The 20723-nt window shown below is 44.2% G+C and overlaps 1 long non-coding RNA gene across 1 annotated transcript; it reads right to left on the reverse strand.

Moving 5' to 3' along the window:
• Nucleotides 1-13517: 13517 nt before the first annotated feature.
• LOC308648095 lies at nt 13518-17414 on the reverse strand. The gene is made up of 3 exons (XR_014021778.1): nt 17225-17414; nt 13902-13974; nt 13518-13798 (listed from the first exon to the last, which is right to left on the reverse strand). It is a non-coding gene; the product is annotated as an uncharacterized lncRNA (long non-coding RNA).
• Between the last annotated feature and the right edge of the window lie 3309 nt (nt 17415-20723).

Below are 20723 nucleotides of genomic sequence, written 5' to 3' on the forward strand. Positions count from 1 at the left end.
CCAGGCCCCACTACCACCCTGTTCTGGCCCTAGAATGGCAAAAACAAACAAAAACCAAAGACATCATGCTCCTGGGGTAAGATATTTTGATTGACCACCTAAGTCTGAGATAGTGATGACAGTCCCATCAGTATGGAAGAGACAGTCTTAAATTTTTCTGGGCATGTAATAGTTTCTTAGGGTTGTCCTAACAAACTACCCCCCCCCCCAAAAAAAAACCCCAGAAATGTATTTGCACATTTTGGTTCTCAATCAATACCGAGATGATAAACGTGAACACCCCCAGCATTGAACAGTAGAGAAGAAGAAAAAATAGGACCCTTGCAGTAAAAACCATTTGCATGCCAGGGGCAGGGGCTCACACCTGTCTTCCTAGAGACTCTGGGAGGCTGGAGCAGGAGGATTGCATGGTTGAGGCCAGCCTGGGCATCTTGGGGAGAACCTCAGCATTAATTAAAAAAAAAAGAGAGAGAAACAGCTGGGAATGTAGCTCAGTGGTAGAGCACCCCTGGGTTCAGCCCCCAGCCCTGGGGAGGGGGTTGGAGGGACACTTGCCTTTAACAATGGAAACAAGGGGCGAAAGCAGATTGCAGTCCTTGACCAACCTTCTATGAAGAGGCTTGGCAAGGAGCCATTTAGTGTTTCCTGAAGCATCTGAGTTCTTCCATCCGTCAGGACCTTCTGGGTACCCTCCCTTGTCCCTTGACCTCCATGGGGGACATCAGAGAGAATGTCCCTTCTGGAAGCTGTACCTGCTAGCAGGCCCTATGTGCAGACCCAAGTGGAGAGGTCAGGGGCCGGCCTCGGCAGTGAGCAATCTTGTACTGTGGTTTGCTAGATCGGGGTGTTTCTGGCAGTGTGACTCTAAAACTCCTAGACAGTGACAGGATGGTTAGTCTCCTGATAACTGCGTGAGCTGCCAACCAGGGCTGGCACCCCAGTCAAGTCCGGGATCTGGACCCTGTCCTTGCCACGCCTCCTGACAATGCTCTCTGCGCCCTGCCCTCCCCAGACGGCCTTTACCAGCAGCCATTTGGCCTCTGCCCTGGACACACTGGGCTGGAGGGTGAGGTGGGGCTGATCTGGCCACTTGACCTCAGGCTGTTCCCCAGTGGACAGCTGTTTGTGCAGGAGCTGCTGGGGGAGGGGCGGAAAGAGGTCTCGGGGTTTCTCCCAGAGGCTGCCTGCACCACTAGCCTGGGGCAGGGAAAGGGACTTTTGCAATCCTGAAGTATAATTCCGTGGCTCTCAGCTCCACTGAATCGCTGGCCACAGACAGAAAGGGGAGCCTGTGACTGTGTTTTACCTTTTCCCTACACTCAGAAATGTCAGCCAGGACGGAGGCCGTCTTTTTCTTACAGAGTGTACTGAAGGCCAAAGAAGTAGCCCCATGCCCTAGTATCCTGTTTTCTCTCTTGCTCTTCCTTCCTCCTCTCTCTCTCTCTCTCTCTCTCTCTCTCTCTCTCTCTCTCTCTCTCTCTGCACTTCCAGCATTACTGACTCACCAGATTCCACAGGAAAGGGTTCAGCCACTTTGCTACCCTGACAGAGGTATCGTTTCCTTCCTAGTCAGAGAGGGCACCTCCACACTGCCCTTTGCCCGCCTCAATGCAGGCGATTAAGTCCACACATGAGGGATGGTCATTTGCAAAATTCTGCTCCTGATACAAAACCCTAACTAGCTGAGGTATTTTGGGCTGCAGCTAGTTTTAGTAAAGATCCAGAAAAGGGATTGTATTGGCACACACATATAACTGGGAATCAGGAAAGGCTGGATCCAGACACTCAGATGACAGGAGGTGGACATTGTCTCTTTTTGTCCCCTGTTTGTGCCCCCTGTGGCTCTCCAGACTTCATAATGCTTTCCTATATACTGGCTTCAATTCCAGGCTGATTTTCACAGAGCTCTGTTTCCAAAGCACCCGACCTTCTTCCTCCCTCCTTCACCATGGGACTTTTTATCTTTTGTTTTTAATTTTTTTAACACTGTGAAATATATCCTATATGATAAGCCATATGCTCAGCTGAAAGCATGGGACAACAGATGTCTGTACCCCTACCACCCAGATTAGGAAACAGATCAGAGTTGGCTTCATGGAAACTTCTGTGTGCTTCTCTCCAATCATGTTCCCTTCTCCTGCTACCAGAGGGAAACTATACAGAAATCCATGTTCATCATTCCACGTTTTCTTTATGGTTTTTGATAGACCCAGCCTGATTTTCTCTTAAAATTGGGAGCCATTTTGCCATAAAGCCATGAAAAGATAATTTCGGCTTTACTATAAATTACTGCAAATTCTGAACTAGCTTGGAATGCCTGCCTTGAACTCACCCATGCCTGGCTCTCCCCGACCAGATAGCAGCCCTCTTTGAAACTTTAGTGACGCCTCATAAATCCTGACCTTCCCTGGCCAGATAATGACCCTTTCTAAGGCTCTGATGACCTTCATAAATTCTGATGTTGGGGCCAGCAAAAATGTAAACTAGTCTTTTTTGTTATCTGTAACCCCGCTTTGTGTAACTTTCTGGGCTATAAAAGCTGGGCTGCAAGAAAGCTGCGGGGCTGTCTTGTTCCCGAGGTTATTTTCGGGGAGAGGCAGCCTGACCGGTCGAAATAATAAGCTTGCTTTAATTTGATTTTAATTGGAGTCAGTGGTCTTTTCTTGTGTCTAACAGTTTTTACATCTCCATCTCTATCTCTATCTCTATCTCTATCTCTATCTCTATTTCTATCTCTATCTCCAGGTAGCACATCCTTTGGTTTTGCAGAACTCACAAGCTTATTTTTAAATGCAGTATTTAAGGATTATAGAATAGTTGGGTGTAGTTGCATACACCCAGTGACTTGGGAGGCTGAAGCAAGGAGAATTACCAGGTTTGAGGCCAGCATCAACAAGTTAGCAAGACCCTGTCTCAAAAAAAAAAAAAAAAAAAAAAAGGGCTGGGGATATAGCTCAGTGGTGAAGGGCCCCAGAGTTCGATCTCTGGTACACACACACTTTCTTCTTTCATTTAGCATCATGTTTTGAGATTCATTTGTGTTTATACAAGTACCTATGGTTCGTTTTTCCCTATTTGTAGTGTTTGGTTATATGATTATTTCTCATGTATGCAAACTATTCTTTAGAGCATAACCTGTGAATGGAATTTCTAGCTTAAAGATAATTCTTCTGTATGAAATAATGCTAATTCCCACCCACCGACACACCTTGGAGTGAGTATAACTATCTACTCTTACACTGGCAGTCAATGGTATATTTGGGTTGATCTCATCCTTACCAACTTTAGTTTTTGTCAAACTCATAGGTATGGCCTGTGTTTTATCATGGTTATAATTTTCACTTATGTAATTACTATCAAAACAGAGAATTTTTTGTTGTTTATGCACTCTATTTTCTTTATTATGAAATGCCTTTTTACATCCGTTCCCCAATTTTCTAATAGACTGCTGATATTATTGATTCATAGGAAGTCTTTATATATTGTAGATGATAATTCTAACAGTTTTACATGTTCAGGAGTCTATTTGGAATGTGGGATTGCCTTTGCATTTTACTTTTGGTGAGTTTTGAGCAGAAGTTCTGAATTTTGATGTTAAATTTATCTTATCTAAGGAACTTCCCAATATGATATTATGAAGATATTCTTTTCTATTATCTTCTAAAAGTTTCTAATTTTGGAGCTGGGGTTGTGGCTCAGTGGGACAGCACTTGCCTAGCATGTGTGAGGCACTGGGTTCGATCTTCAGCACAACAGATAAATAAATAAAGGTCCACAAATAACAACAACAACAAAATTTCTAATTTTGTCCTTCATATCTAAATATTTAATCTTTCATGTTTAAGTATCTAATCAACCTGTATTTGATTTTTGTGACTGTTGTAATTGGCTTCCAATTTTTACTGTTTTCACTCACCTGCAATGTATTCTCTATCAGATATCAAGTTTTCATATGCTAGTTTGGAGACTTTTTTCCTGAGCTCTCAAATTTTCTGTGATTTTTCCCAAAATCCATTGTAGACCAAAATTTTTGTAAAAGCAACAAAATTTACTTGGAAAATAAAATGAAAAAAAAAAAAGATACCCAAAGGCCCTAGTATTTTGTTAGATTCCATAATAGTAGAATAGACATAAACTTACTCTGTCAAGTTGCTTTCAAAGTTCCTAAAAGCTTTACCTTGACTGCTGTACTTACGGTGGTTTTTTGTTTGTTTGTTTTGTTTTAAATTTTTTTTTAGTTGTACATGGACACAACACCTTTGTTTTATTTATTCACTTTTATATGGTGCTGAGGATCAAACCCAGGGCCTCACATGCACTAGGCGAGCGCTCTACCTCTAGCCACAACTCCAGCCCCTTATGGTGGGTTCTTGACAAACAATTTAAAGATGGCACCAGAGTATGGGCCACGCTTTGAGTAGTATGGATCTATACTGCTCTGCTGATAAGATTGTGGTAAAATATAAATAACATAAAATTTACCACGTTAGCCATTTGGTGGTGTGAAGTTCAGTGGATTGAATACATACTTACTGTTTTGCAACCCTTACCACCACCTACCACTGGAACATTTTTTATTATCCCAAAATGAAGCTTTCTACCCATCCCCAGCACCTGGTAACCACCATTTTCCATCTTTATGAACTTCACTATTCCAGGTACTTCATACAAATGCAATCACACAATATGTGTCTTTCTGTTCTGGCTTCTTTGACTTACAGTGTTTCTCCTTGTGTCTTTGGGTACATCCACATTGAGCATGGATGATAATTTCATTGCTGTTTTTTTTTTTTTTTCAGTACTGGGGATGGAAGCCAGGCGTGATTTACTGGGCTATATCCCCAGCCTCTTTATTTTATTTTGAGATAGGGTCTTCCTTAGTTGTCCACGTTGGCCTCAAACTTGTGATTCTCCTGCCTCAGGTTCCCACACCTGGCTGAATTCCATTACTTTTTACATCTGAACATTCCATTGTATGTGTATACAAAATTTGTTTATTCATCCATCAGGGGACAGTTGGGCTGTTTGCACCTCTTGGCTATTGTGAATAACTCGGCTTCCACCGCTTGTGTACACAGATCTGTTCAAATCTCTGCTTTCCATTCCTTTGGGCACCTGCCCAGAAGTGGCATTGCTGAGTCATCTGGTTGTTTAGTTTTTTTAAGGAAGTGTCATTCTGTCTCAACTGGGACTGTACCATTTTACGTTCGTAGCAGCAATGCATGAAAGTTTCAACTTCTCCACATCCTGGCTGACACTCCTTTTCTGATTTTGTTTGGGGTTTGATAATAGATATCCTCCTGTGTGTCCAGGGGTAGCTCACTGTGGCTTCGACCTGCGTTTCTGTGATGGCTTGTAACCTCCATCACCCTTTTGCTGGTCCTTTGCAGGTCTACTTTGGAGAAAGTCTGTTCAAGTTCTTTGCCCATATTTTCGTTGTTTCTGGTGTTGAGAGTTTCACCCCTTCCTGATCTCTATGGCTCTGTGTCTTGAATCTGGCAGAGGATGTGCCCCGCCTTCCAACACACACCCTTTTCGTCTGTTGTTTTTCATTAAAAGGGATCTGGCGTCATTGGCCCTTTATTCTTCCCTATCAATTCTGGAATCAGCTTGTTGAGTTTCATTTTTTAGAAACCCTGGTTGGGGCTGGGGTTGGGGCTCAGTGACAGAGCTCTTGCCTAGCACATGGGAGGCACTGAGTTCAATCCTCCGCACCACCTAACAATAAATAAAGACATTGTGTCCATCTACAACTAAAATAACACTAATAATAATAAACCCTTATTAGGATTTTTTTTTGGAATATATGTATCAATTTGGAAAGAACTGAGATCCGTATGACATTGACTCCTTCTGTTATGAACCTACTGTCTCTATATTTATTAGTTCTTTAACGTCTTCCAATAAAGTTCTCCATGAAGGGATTTCATGTGTTTTGTTAGATTTTCTTCTGGGTATTTAATATTTGCTCAGGCTTTTATAGACTGTATATTTTAGAATTATATTTTCTGTTACTGGTGAGTAGAAATTCAATTGACTTTTTCTTTTCTTTCTTTCTTTCTTTCTTTCTTTCTTTCTTTCTTTCTTTCTTTCTTTCTTTCTTTCTTTCTTTTTTTCTTTCTTTTTTTTTGGTACCAGGCATTGAACCCAGGGATGCTTAACCACTGAGCCACATCCCCAGCCTTTTAAAAAAATATTTTATTAGAGACAGGGTCTCGCTGAGTTGCTCGGGACCTTGCTAAGTTACTGAGGCTGGCTTTGAACTCATGATCCTCCTGCTTCAGCCTTCCAAGTTGCTGGGATTACAGACATGCAACACTTCGCCCAGCTGGCTCAAGGAACTTTTAAATATTGTTATTAAGGAAGTGCCATTCTGTCTCAAAGAAAACTTCCTGAACTCTACTGCTAATTTTAATTAATTATTTGTTGATGGTGTTGGGGTTTTCATAGAATCATAACATTTCTCTTTTTCTTGGTGAACTGTTCAGGCTGGTATAATGTGGTGATAGCAGGAATTTTTAGGCCTTGCTCTTAAAGGGAAGGCTTTCAACATTTCACCAATAAGTATGGTATGGATTTTTGTTCTTTTTGTTTTTTTCTTAATATATGTCCTTTATCCAGTTCAAATTAATTAAGAGTTTTGTTAATAGATGTTAAATACTATACACACACACACATATGGGCATCCTGTGACCCAGTCAAGTTGATTTTATATATGTATATGCATATAAATATATATACATATTTATATGTATATACCTTTTTGCCTTATTGCCTTTTTCATGTTGAACCTGTCTTTGATTCCCGGGATGATCATAGCTTGTTCATGATATATTAATTTTTTTATATACACAGCTGGATTCAGTTTGTGAATGTTTACAGCAATGATCATGAAATTGATTGGCCTGTCAACCTTCCTGTCTTTTTCTGTCCTTTTCTTTTTCTTTTTTTTTTAATATTTATTTCTTTTTTAGTTCTCAGCAGACACAACATCTTTGTTGGTATGTGGTGCTGAGGATCGAACCCGGGCCGCACGCATGCAAGGCGAGCGAGCTACCGCTTGAGCCACAACCCCAGCCCTCAGAGGTTTATTTTGACTGACTAAATCTTCCTCAAATTAAGGCAGCTTCTGCTGTCAGACTGAGCGCAGCAAGCCTGTGGCATTTGGTAATAAAAAGGCAAATGAACCTTTTTGTTTATTTGTTGGTTGGGTGCTTGGTGTTTTGTGGGGAACAGGGTCTCACTACAGTGTCAAGGCTGGTTTCAAACTCCTGGATTCAAGCAATCCTCCCGTCTTGGCCTCCTGAGTACTGGCACCTTAGATGCGTGTACCGTGCCCGGCTCGCAAATGAACACTCCAACAGGGAATGGACTTGATGTAGAGACCGAGTGCTAAGTGAACAGCCAGTTCTGTGTAGTCTGGACGAGGACTCAGCAAACTTTTATGTAAAGCACAAGATTCATATGGGCTAAGTGTGTCTCTGTTTATATCAGTCAGTGCACTCCTGAGAAATAGTAACAATGGAAGATAAATATACCGAGAGTTATCATTAGGATTTTGGGGAGCTGAGAAGTTGCAGGCCCTCAACAAATTGGAGGATGCCCACCCACACTGGGGAGACCAATCTACTTTATTCAATCTACGGATGCAAATTCGAATTTAATCTCATCCCAAAACACCCTTGTAGACACACCCATAAATAATGTTTAACTCACATATCTGGGCATCTTGTGACCCAGTCAAGTTGATTTTTAAAAATTAGCCATCACACATATTATATACCCTCTCTTTCTCCCTCTCCTTCTCTTCCTCTTCATACTTTTTCTTCTTCACAACTCTTTAAAAATGTAAAATCTATTCTTTATACAGGCCATACAAAAAATTCTGCCAACTGCTGGTTTATATTATCTCTCAGTGTCTACATCTCAATGAATTTTTGTTGTTTCCTACAATACAGTTGATACCCGAAATGGGAACTTTTGATCCAAAGGTGGTAACAGCAAACTCTGAGTCAAGGCAGAGATTTAATCAGGGGGAAAAGTGGGGAAAGAGATTTCATCTCCTGGCGCAGGGGACAGCACTGATTGAAAGAGAAGTCAAAACTGTCTGTGAACAAAAGAAGGGTCTGCTGTCTTTATGATAATTTCTTTAAGAAGTTTCTTTCTTGTGGAAGAGGCTCTTCTAGTATCTCTGACATCATCCTACACCTGGTGTTTATGATTGATTTGATTCAGAATAGGAGGGTAAGAAAAGGCACATTTTATATATTCTAAGAGTGGAGGAGTTGAAAGACTTAGCAGGTCAAGTTTATGAATTAATGTTTGAGAGTGAAAGATTTTAAGCAGGCAATAAATTGTAATTTAAGGCCCAAGAACATATAATGTTTATTGGCATCATCTTATACTAGGATTGTTTTTATCGTTGTTGTTGTTGTTTTAAGAATAGGAGGTTAATGGGCTGGGGTTGTGGCTCAGTGGTAGAGCGCTCGCCGCCTAGCATGTGTGAGGCACTGGGTTCGATCCTCAGCACCACATAAAAATAAATAAAGGTATTTAAAAAAAAAAAAAGAATAGGAGGTTAAGAAAAGGCATATTGCATACTTTGTAAGAGTGGGGGAGTAGGAAGACTTTTAGCAACAGGTAGTGAATTAGAGCCTGAGAATTTATCTGCCCCTGTTCTTATCCCTGACTCCTTGTGATGCTAAAGTAAGAGTGAGAAATAGAAAATCCAGCCATCTATTTTCAGAATACAGTATTTAGCTTTAAATGTAAAATCAGGATGTAAGAAAGGTAGCCAGAGGGGAAATAGAGCAGAATGGAAAGTTACAGGCAGCTAACTCACACCATAGCGCTGTAGCCTGCAGATGTGGCAGATCCAAAGTCCATGCCCCTGACCAGCACCTTGACAAAGGAGGTGGGGGAGGGGTCTGCCTGAGTGACAGATATGGAAACCTCTCTGCTCAGAAATAGTAATTTAGGTAAAGAATGCATTTAACCCATGAAGGCTTCGCCACCACAAGAGAGCAAAGAGAGGTGGGGACAACTAAAAGTATATTTCTTTAAATAACCCAATAGGACACAGCTGAACCTAGGTGATGTTCAGGAAGACTGAGCACCCCATAGTACTCAGCCAATGAGGAACCAGAGGAGGGACCTGGTGCAGTAGGGGATAAAATGCTGATTGTAACCATTCTGGGGACCCCTAACTACCAGGCACCCGATCTTGAAAGGCTGTTATTAAAGTCTTGCTTTTTTTTTTTTTTCCTGTCCCTGATGTCTCTGAGCCCATTCTTTGAGGCTGGTAGATGAGCATGTTTCTCACAGTGAATAATCCATACAAACCAAGAGTCTGACAAACAGCCACCACCCACTAGTAACCCATGCTGCCATACCTCTCTCCCTCAAGTTTGGTGTCTTTTGAAATGAGTGACAACCTGGACACACTGCAGCAATTGCCTACAGCACCTGGCCCTCGGGATGAGAATAGCTGTGGTTAGATTCTGGCTCTCTCCTGCTGCCCTCTCTGGCTGGCCTACTGTTGAGGATCACATGTGAACCCTGGTGGAATTCATATGGCTCATTAAACCTCAGTTCTGGCTGCTGGTCTGTAAATTTGTCAAAATCTGTAGCAGTGGATAATACTAAGAAGAATCTTGGCGCTGGCCGCGATGGCCATGTTTATCAAGTATATCTTGTAGGGTCCTAAGATTTTTTTGAGCGTAGGTGTTATATAAAAAGAAGAGTGATCATGTATTTATTGGGGCTCAGAAGGTGATAGCCCGAAAGTAGTCACCCTGGCATACTAAGTGCTTTGAACTAAAGAAGAGCCAAGCTGTCTCTGACCTTCTCCTGTGCCCCTGTTGCTTCAGAACAAGAGCCCACTGTGGAGCCAAGGCAACCGGGTGGTCCTGGGGTACTCGTTCTTGCAATCAGGCTGGAAAGATTTCGGACCTGTCACATAGAGGAGCTGCCATGAGTTAGTTAGAAGGTAAACGAGTAAAAGAGGACACTCTCAGAGGAAAGAGTAGATCCGCTCAGAGAGGAGAACAGTGGCATGCCCCTCCTGCCCTCCTGTTTTATTGGGGGTCCCAGAGAAGCTGCCACAGAGGCCTCTCAGGTCCACCTCTTGACTTTTGACTGACAGCAGGATTCCATCAGAATTTCAAGTCTCTGCTGCCTATGGTCTTCTCCCATGGAAAGGAGACTTTACCATTATAATGACATGCTAAAGATCCAAGCAACTCTAGGTCACTTTATCCCATGCTAACCAGGTCTAACTGGAACTTGTTCTTATAGATTTTGTGGGTAGGGGGCTTTGCTTCTAATTATCCTGTCTCCCTGACCCCTGGAATCTGGTCTGTGTAAAGGTCACAAAGTCCCCTCCTCAGGGTAGTTTGCATTCTTCTTATCAGCAGGGAGGAGACTTTGGTGACTGCATTTCTCCTGCAGATGATGTTCTGTAATTTATCTATTGACTTAGGCCAGGCAGGGACCCAGGTAAATGTGTTTTCAAGAGAAAGCTGGTAGGCTCAGCCCAGTAGGCCTGGGTTATAGAATCACCCCCTCAACCCTATGCTCCCACTGCTCACTTCTGTCTGTTCCCCGCCACTGTCTCTTGCCCCTCTTCTCTACAACCACCCCCTCCCCCCCTCATTGAACTTTCCCTGAAGTTCCCTCATCTGCCTAAAGGAAGACCCTCCAAAAGGAACCCAGGAATCAAGGGACGATTAATGCACCCAGGAGAAGGCTGAAGGTGGATGCAAGACACCATTTGTTCACCATGCACTTCTACCTTTCATCCCGCCCCCCGCCACTGAGCCACATCCCCATCCCTGTTTTGTATTTTATTTAGTTTTTTTTTTAATTATTTGTAGATGGACACAATACCTTTATTTTATTTTATTTATGTGGTGCTGAGGATCGAACCCAGTGCCTCACACATGCTAGGCGAGCACTCTACCACTGAGCTACACCCCAGCCCCCCCTTTTCCTTTTAGTAGTTCAGAACATTTATAATACTCCATCGTCTGGCCGCTCTTTGAATCTCTTATTGTGTGAGACTCCTATACATGTGCACATAATAAATTTGTGTATCTTTGCTCCTGTTAATCTGTCTGTTGTCAGTTTTATTGAGCCATTAGAGCATGGAGGGAAAGTTTTCTCCTTCCCCCGCACACTGAGCATTGACTATGTGCCAAACGTTGCTGAACATTGATTTCATTTCTTCCTTATAACAAGCACACATGCTCCATATCCCTTGACTGCTCAGCATTCTCTTTGCACAGTTGATAAAATTGAGAGTTAAATAACCTGTCCCAGGTCTACAAGCAAAAGTAGCAGAGCTGGAGTCCGGAGTTCAATCCATACTTATCTAAACTTGTAGGGTTTGTTTGTTTTGGTATGGTTTTAGTTTTTTGTGGTACTGGGAATTGGACCCAGGGCCTGGCACAGGTTAGACAAATGCTCTACCACTGAGCTACATCCCCAGACCATTTAATTTTATTTTGAGACAGAGTCTAAGTTGCCCAGGCTGGCCTTGAACTTGAGATCCTCCTGCCTAAGCCTCCTGAGTAGGTGGGATTACAGGCATGCACCACCCTATGTGGTTTAAACTTGTGTTCTTAATTGCTACTTAAGATTTCCAATAATTTTCAGGCTAATTCAGCAGGAATGGGATGAAGGCAGAAATGAGGATTTTAAACATTTTAAACACTCTGGGATTCTGATACAGGTGTCCTGGAGAGCCACACTTTGAGAACACTGCCTCTCAGCTTCCCGCAGAAGTCTACAACAGTCAACAACAGAAACCTCACTCTGGGGTGGAACCAAAAGCTGGGCTTACCCACCTTCTTGCAGAGGTGATTAGCAGGGGTGATTAGAAGAGGGCGATAAAATGCAAAGATATCTTATGTCTTCCTGCCCCTCAAGCCTCCCTGCCCCCACCTCAGTCTCAGAGAAGTGCAGTTCAGTCAAATCTGTCATTTTCCTTTTCTGACAGATCCCTGAGCAAATACATATTGGTGATATGACAATACCCCAAATCTAGGGCAAATTTAGCTGTTCTGTGGAACAATTTCATATCTCAATTGAAAACGCATACTGAACCCTTGGAAAAATCCCTTTCCCTTTGTAAAATAAGTAAGACTTGATGCTCAGGCAGGCTGTCAGATCTACAAGTGCTCATGGTTGCTGGGCAGAGACAAAAGAGAAATGGTTTAGTCATAATCTAAACACAATGAATTTGCAATGAAACAAAGTGGTCTGGGCTACAGTCGTTTCTTGGCATGCTCTGGCTTCCCAGCAGCAGATCTATGTTTGGCAAGGAATGGGATGGAAACTTCTTCCCATCTGGTGGCCAATGTTTTCTTGAACCTCTGTATCTTGCTTTGGTTCCTGGGAAGGGTTGGCCATCATCCACAGAGCAGGGGGGACGCATACCTGTGAGGACCAGTCATGATCTTGCTCAGTAAAGGAGAAATATAGTGGACAAAAAGCAAGATGGCGCCAGGTTTTGTTCTGGATTGTTTGAGTAACATGATTTACTCTCCCAACAACTCGGAGGTATCGGGACTGTATCTTTATTCGACAAAATTGAGATTAAACACACACACACACACACACACACACACACACACACACACAAAGGAACTTTCCCAAACTCCCATGTAATAAGAGAGTCAAGAGTTAAACCCAAGGCCTTGCCCTTCCCACCCAGACACATGCTGCCCTCTGCTTTGTTCCTCTGTATAGCTCCCCCACTCCCAATCCCAACAGGTTCCACTTGTAGGCTCTGGCAAAAAACCACTGGCCTTTGGGTTCAAGACCAATGTAAGTACAATGAACCATTTTTGAAAAAGAGATTACATATGTCCAGTACTTAGCCTGGTGCCTGGTGCTTCTTAAAGTATTCAGCAGAACTTTGGGCAGCGTCAGGCCCCTGAGACAGGATGTTTCTGGTTGCAGGAAGTTCCATCTATCATCTAGGAACAAATGCTTATCAAGTAACTACCATGGGGCTGAGGATGTGGCTCAGCTGTAGAGTACTTGCCTGGCATGCGCAAGGCCCCAGGTTCAATCCCCAGCACTGAAAATAACAACAACAAAAGTAACTAGCATAGATGGCAAAATATAAAAACCAGCCTCGTTCTGAAGAAATGCAATAATGCAATAACTTAACACTTAAAGAGAAATCAAAGCTTATTAATCCCTTATATGTCAAAAGGGTCTGTTTTTAGTTCTGACCTAGAGGAAATGATTTCCCACGTTTTGGGGTCTCAGGGTCCTCCCTGAACAATCAGAGACACTATCAATCTCAGTGGGTTTTATTGTTAGGAAGAGGTTCACTCCATAAATGGCACATGGGGATTCTGAAGTACAGGAAGAAAGAATTAAGTGAAGGAACAGAAGTCCCTTCAAGAACTTGATACCGAAAGCCTGGTCCTTGTCCCTGGCTCCCATCCAAATAATGAGGACAAGATTTTTGAGAAAAAAAAGAAAATGAAGTTTTATTGGTTTGCTAGCAAATGAGAAGATAAGTAGAGGAAGGTCGCAAGGCTACTCTCCGAACAGCAGGAGAGAGCAAAGGGTTTTTTAAAGAGAAATCCAGGGTCGAGGTTCTGAGGGCACCGATCAGGAGACATCATTCATGTCCAGATGGTGTCCTTGAGATAGTTCAGTCCTCAAACCCTTTGGCACCAGCTCCCAGGTCTGGATTTCTTCATTCTCATGCTCAGGGCGCCCAAGGACACAATAGCTCTGCCTAGGAGGGGAAAATGTTACTCCTGCATCCCCGGCTGTCCTGGAGCGAGAGAAGGAGAGGAAGAAAAGGGAGAAAAACAGACAGGATTTAAGTTAAGCAAGGATCCGACTCAAAGCATGAGTGCACCTCGTTACAAACTGACCTTGGGATTGAGCTTGAAGGTGGTGAAGACTCTCAATCTGCAGAGAGGAAGCAGCGTTCCAGCCACTGCCAACCTGAATTTACAGAAAAACCAACTTAAATCCATTTAAACAGAAATAGAATCTGTTGATTCACAGAACTAAGAAAATCAGAGGTAGGGCAAGTTTGGGCTGTGGTCCTGTCCAGACGTTCGTAATGCCACCACAGCCCCAGCTGAGCTCTTTCAGCTGATGCTCCTCTGTGTGCCGGTTTATGGCGCTGGCTATGCTCTCATCCCCCATGACTGGGAAGAGTCCTGAGAGTCATTCGGATTGGAACACCTTAGGTCACACCTGTCAATCCCCTCGTGCAGAGCGACAGAATTAGCTACCTGGTTTAGCTTAAGTCATAACATCTGTGCAGGGCTGTTCTTTGAGTGGAGTTCGGTCCCTTGGGAGCACAGGGATCTCCCTGTGGAGGTGGGAGTTCTGACGGGAGCAGGGCTAGGCGGGGAGACAGCCGTGATGACCTCAACAGCGAAGGTGCGAGCTGTGGATGAGAGCAGCCACTGATTGTGTGGCATGAGAGTGAGAAATGGAGCCTGTGAGAGGGCCCTGGGGGCACTGAAGAGGCCGTCCTGGCACTAGGCCTGGCTTGGTGTGACCCTGGAGTTTAGTGTGGTGCCCATTCAGGAGATGGGCCTGCCTCCTCCTGTTAGTGAGGCTAATCTTCATCACGTGCAGCCTTGGCTCTGCCTTCCACTGCTGTGGTGGGGTTAGAAGACAGGGGAGCCTGCAGTCCTGAGAGCCCTGTGCGCGACTGCGCGAGAACCTCTCTCCCGGGTTTCCCTCCAGCTCCAACCAGCCATTTGCCCCACTTCACGCGGAAGGAAAAAGAAGTCAAGTGACTTGTCCAGAGCCACGTGACAAGTAGGCAGAGGGAGGACAGAGCCTTCAGTCAGAGCTGTTGACTCCAAAGCCCACAGGCAGGTCACCATGTTGGGATTTTCCCCAGGACACGTCCTTTGTCCTCTGGGTCACTCAAGTGCTTAGGCTGATGACCCTTCCCACGGAATCACCCACTTCAAAGCCTTATGCCCAGGGACACCAATGAGTGTGAGAGTCTGAAGGCAGGGGGCTACTTGTACACTAGGCCCCGTGTCGCTGCCACCCCAAGACGGAGGACAGGAAGTCAGGCCTGGGGGAGCATGACCGGCAGCCCCTGAGCACCCTGTGGGCCCAGCTGTCACTGCTGTCCTCCTCCTCTCAGCCGCGTCTCCAGCAGTTACTGAGCACTTGCCACATCCCAGGGGCTTCGTGTGTCTTCCCTCCTGATGCCACCGCAGAGCCACCACCAGAGAGAGCTGCTATTATCACCTCTGTTTTATAGATGAGAAAACCAAGGGAGGACCAGGAAGGCCGAGGTCACAGGAAGCAGCGTGTCCCCAGGAGGGGCACACCTTTTGGCTCTCGAGGGGCCCACAGATCTCACGTGGCGAGCGAGTGGCCAAGTCAGGATTGAAGTCAAGTTCTGTCTGACTGTGGAGACGAGCTGAGTGCTTTATGAGGAAGCACAGTGGATAACTTAAGGAAGACTTCCAGGGAAGGGATTTGGCCTGTGGATCTCTCTCGGGAGCGAGTTTCCAGTGTTCCCAGGAAAGCTCCCGACCCTCCTTGGTGAATCAGTACAGGCCTTTTCTTGAGTCATCTGTGCCCGTGGACACCATGGTCCCTCTCCTTCACTCCCTACTTCTTCCCTGTCCCCAGATCGCCTGACCTGGGGCCCTGAACAAGCCACTTCCTGTGTGAGTTCCTTTGAGGAACGTCTCCCTGCAGCAAATCCAGTGGGAACTTTCTGGAACCTAAGCCACCTCGCCATCACAGTGGCGCTGATGTGAATAGTGAACCTCTTGTTTTTTAAGGTCACAGACAGCAAAACCATGGACCCTCCGAAAGGAAAAGGCCGGCGTGAGCGATCACAAGGTATGAGAACCACTGCCGAAGGTGACTGCAGGGAGGTGTTGTCCCCCTCTTGTTCGCGTTCTGTTTTTAGCTGTGTTTTTCAGAGCAAGTAGGTGCCATGGTGATAGGAGCCATAGAAATAGATGCAGCACACCTCCCAGCCCGCCGTTCCCATGGCAACGCTCAGGGAGAGCCCAGGGACTCTGCTCCTCCTCTTGCCAGCTGCACACAGGGAAGAAGGCCCTAGAAGGCCCTGGCAGCTTCTCCCCATCTCTCTGGGATGGTCCAAGGTGCCCGAGCATGCGCCTTCCTTCCTTGGCTCTTCAGACCTCCTCTCTGGTCCTCCCGGGGAACTTGCTTAAGGAATTTTGCTTTTGCCCAGCATAGTCATCCTCCCAGCCAGTGGGGACCCTCAGACTAACCCTGCCAGTCCTCCTGTGCCCACAGTTGGAAGCATGCAGTCCCTATTGTGCCTGGATGTGGCGCTGTCGCTTTGAGTGCCATGGGCAATAAAGAATTTGTGGGGCAGGGACTGAGTCCTGAACACTTGGTGCTCAAGGATACCATTAAATGAAATCTCAGAAGGTCTAAGACAGGGAACCCGGCGAGGGGTGGTGGCAAACTCCTGCCTGATGGGGCAGTTTACAGTCTGTGAGGCCCAGTCTCCCCTCCTTGTGGATGTGGCTTTCTTGGACTGAAAGACCTTTGGAAAGTACAAGTGCATTGTGTGTGCGCTCCACAGGGCCCGTGGTGCTTACGTGACACCTCTGCAGGGCTGGTGATGGCTGTATAAATGAACCTCATCAGGGCTTGCTTATTTTTATTTGGATTTATTTTGTCTTCTGAAATGCAATCCATATGTACACACGCCCTTTCCATCCAATTGTCTTACGTTAGACTAAGCATGAGAGGATGAAGGTCAAGGGCTTATAATTATCACGTCTGTCCCATGGTACTGCTTCTGTAACAGTTCTGTTTTATATGTGTGTTTCCATACAGGTATGCTCTCAGGTGGGATCGCTTCCAGGGCAGGGCAAATGCAATTCTGGACAAATGTATGGTTCTGAGACCGATAGATGTAAGCACTGGCCCATTGAAATTAGTTTTGTTTGTTGTTTTGTTTGACACCAGGGATTGAACTCAAGGGCACCCAACCACTGAGCCACATCCCCAGCCCTATTTTGTATTTTATTTAGAGACAGGTCTCACTGAGTGGCTTAGGGCCTTGCTAAGTTGCTGAGACTGGCTTTGAACTTGCGATCCCCCTGCCTCAGCCTCCAGAGCTACTGGAATTACAGGCATGTACCACCAAGCTGGGCTAAATTAGTTTTACTCTCAATTAATGAAACACATACACACACAACCCTCTAATGAGAGCATGCACCTTGCCGTCAGCTGGGCATGTCCTCCATGGACCCAGGCGATATCTCTAGGTCAAGTCTTTTTCTACAGACTGAGGACGCCTGGAGCTTCCAACCTCCACAATCAGGATGTGGAGCTCTTGATGACCTTGAAGTAGGCTTGTGGGTCACTGGGCAGAGCGAAACTGGCTAGATGTCACTACAGCAAAACCTCCAGGGTTTATCCTAGGACTCACCCAGGGAACCACGTGACTCAGCATCTATTGCTGGCAGCATCTACCCTCAAATACCGTGCGGATTCCCGGGTCGTATTTCGTGGTTACAGGAATTTGGCCCGACAGAAACTCTATTAAATAAGCAAACACATGTGCTCTCGTTTCACAAGCCAAGCCAGGGATGGAACAGACCGTCGGCCTCCCCTGCCCACAGCAGTCATAGCCTGGAGTTCTGCCACCTGGTTGGGTTGCTTTACTTGGCTGTGGAACTAAACGCAGACTCACTTTGAATAATGAGGCTCTCAAATATTCGAGAACTCTAAGAATGCACACTCACAGGCGTGCTGGGCAGACCAGAGTAACTGCCAGACTTTCAGAGTCAGAAAGTGAAGGTTTGGCCCTGTGGAGAGCACACACAACGCCCCTTCCCCAGGACAGGCTCCGTCTTGTGGAGCAGGCCCAGAAACACCGGGATCAAGCACTTTCGCTCCGCCAGGCAAGTCATGCGCTGAGTCCGATAGCACTTTCCACACCTATGACTTGAAACTCAACATTTTGTTGTTGTTGTTGTTATTCCTTTTAGTTATACATGACAGTAGAATCTGTTTTGATATAAATATACAAGCATGAAATGTATCTTGTTCTAATTAGGAGCCCATTCTTGTGGATACACATGATGGTAGGATTCACTGTGGTGTTTTCAAATATGTACACACAGGAAAATTATGTCAGATTCATTCCACTGTCTTTCTTTTCCCATCCCTCTCCCTTCCCTCCGTTCATGTTGTTAATCTACTGAATTGCTAGTCTTCCCCTCCCCCCCAGTGGATTAGCTTCCACATGTCAATGAGAACATTTGACCTTTGGTTTGGGGGGGGTTGGCTTATTTCATTTAGCATGATAGTCTCCAGATCCATCCAGTTCCTGGCATATGCCATAATCTCACTCTTCTTAAGGGCTGAGTAATCTCCATTGTGTATGTACACCACATTTTCTTCATCCATTCATCTGTTGAAGGGCACCTAGGCCAGCTCCATAGCTTAGCTATTGTGAATTGAGCTGCTATAAACATTAATGTGGATGTGTCACCGTAGATCCAATTTTAAATCCTTTGGGTATATGCCGAGGAGTGGGATAACTGGGTCAAATGGTGGTTCCACTCCTAGGTATTTGAGGAATCACCATTCTAGCTTCCAAAGTGGCTGCCCCAATTTGCAGTCTCACCAATAATGTATGGGTGAGCCTTTCCCCAACATCCTCACATTGATTGTTATTTGTATTCTCAATAATTGCCATTCTGACTGGAGTGACATGAAATCTCAGTGTAGTTTTAATTTGCATTTCTCTAATTGCTAAAGATATTGAACATTTTTTCCATATATTTTTTAACATTTGTATTTCTTCTGTGAAGTACCTGTTCACTTCCTTTACCCATTTATTGATTGGGTGATTGTTATTGTTGTTGTTGTTGTTATTATTATTATTATTTTGGTGTTAAGTTTTTTGAGTTCTTTGAATATCCTGAAAATTAACCCCGCTACCATCTGACTGAGGTGCAGATGTCAAAGATTTTCTCTCATTCTGTAGACTCTCTCCATTCATGAACTTGATTGAAGAAGCTTTTTAGTTTGATACCACCCCATTTATTGATATTTTATTTACTTCTAGTGCTTTGGAGTCTTGTTAAGGAGTTGGTTTCTAAGCTGATATGTTGAAGTGTTGGCCCTACATTTTCTTCTAGAATATACAGGGTTTCTTGCCTAATTCCTAAGTTTTTGATCCATTTTGAGTTGAATTTTGTGCAAGGTGAGAGATAGGGGTTAAATTTCATTCTAATATACATATGGATTTCCAGTTTTCCCAGCACCATTTGTTGAAGAGGCTATCTTTTCTCCAATGCATGTTTTTTTCAGAATGAGGAACTTTTTTGAAAATAATTTTTAGTTGTAGTTGGACATGATATCTTTATTTTATTTATTCATTTATTTTTTATGTGGTGAGGACCGAACCCAACACCAGCTCATGCTAGGTGAGTACTCTACCACTGAGCCACAGCCCTAATCCCAATCCAATGTATGTTTTTGATGCCTTTGTCTACTATAAGGTAAGTGTATTTATGTGGTTTGTCTCTGTGTCTTCTGTTCTGTTCCATTGGTCTTCATGTCTGTTTGGGTGTCAGTACATGCTGTTTTTGTTACTATAGCTCTGTAGTATAGTTTAAGGTGTGGTATTGTGATGCCTCCTGCTTCACTTTTCTTACTAAGGTTTGCTTTGGCTATTCTGGGCCTCTTATTTTTCCAAATGAATTTCATGACTGCTTTTTCTGTTTCGACGATGAACCTCATTGGAATTTTGATGGGAATTGTATTGAATCTGTTTAGAGCTTTGGGTAGTATGGCCATTTTGACAATGTTAGTTCTGCCTATCCAAGGGCATGCGAGGTCTTTCCATCTTCTAAGGTCTTCCTCAATTTCTTTCTTTACTGCTCTGTAGTTTTCACCGTACAATCCTTCACCGCTTTTGTTAAAGTGATTCCACGTATTTTTTTTTGAATGGAATGGTTTTCTTAATCTATCTTTCAGCTGATTCATCATTGGAGTATAGGCAACTGATTTATGGGGGTTAATTTTGTATTCTGCTACTTTGCTGAATCATTTATGAGTTCCAGAAGTCTTCTGGTGGAGTTTTTTGTGTCTTCTAAATATAGAATCATGTCATCAGCAAACAAAGATAGTCTTAGCTCTTTTTACCTATTTATATCCCTTTCATTTCTTTCTTTCGCCTAATTTCTCTGGCTAGAGTTTCAAGAACTATGTTGAATAGAAGTGATGGAAGTGAACATCCCTGTCTTGTTCCTGTTCCTAGAGGGAATACTTTAAGTTTTTTTCCATTTAAAATGATGTTGGCCTTGGGTTTGTTTTATATAGCTTTTACAATGATGAGGTATGTTCCTTTTATCCCTATTTTTTTTTCTAGTGTGAAATTAAACATTCAAAGTGAATATATCTTACTCACAATTTACATCTGGGATATTTTAATTTAATTTATTTTTTATTCCAGTAGACCATCACTCATACATGTGGACACCTTCCCCACCCTCATTGGGATGGGCCACCAGGGGCAGGATCCTCTCTCCTGGGGAGGCCTACTCGTGCCACTTGGGCTCTGGCACCCTGCTTTGTGCCACCACAGCTTCCTCTCCCCTGTCCCCCACCATGGACCCCTGCCTCCCTCTGTGCCTCCTAATAGTGTTAGGACTGCGTTGTTTACAAACGGGAAGGAGAAGGAGCCTCCACTTGTCTTGATT

The sequence above is a fragment of the Spermophilus citellus genome, assembly GCF_964194105.1.
Source record: "Spermophilus citellus genome assembly, chromosome: 4".
Classification (NCBI taxonomy): Eukaryota; Metazoa; Chordata; class Mammalia; order Rodentia; family Sciuridae; genus Spermophilus; species Spermophilus citellus.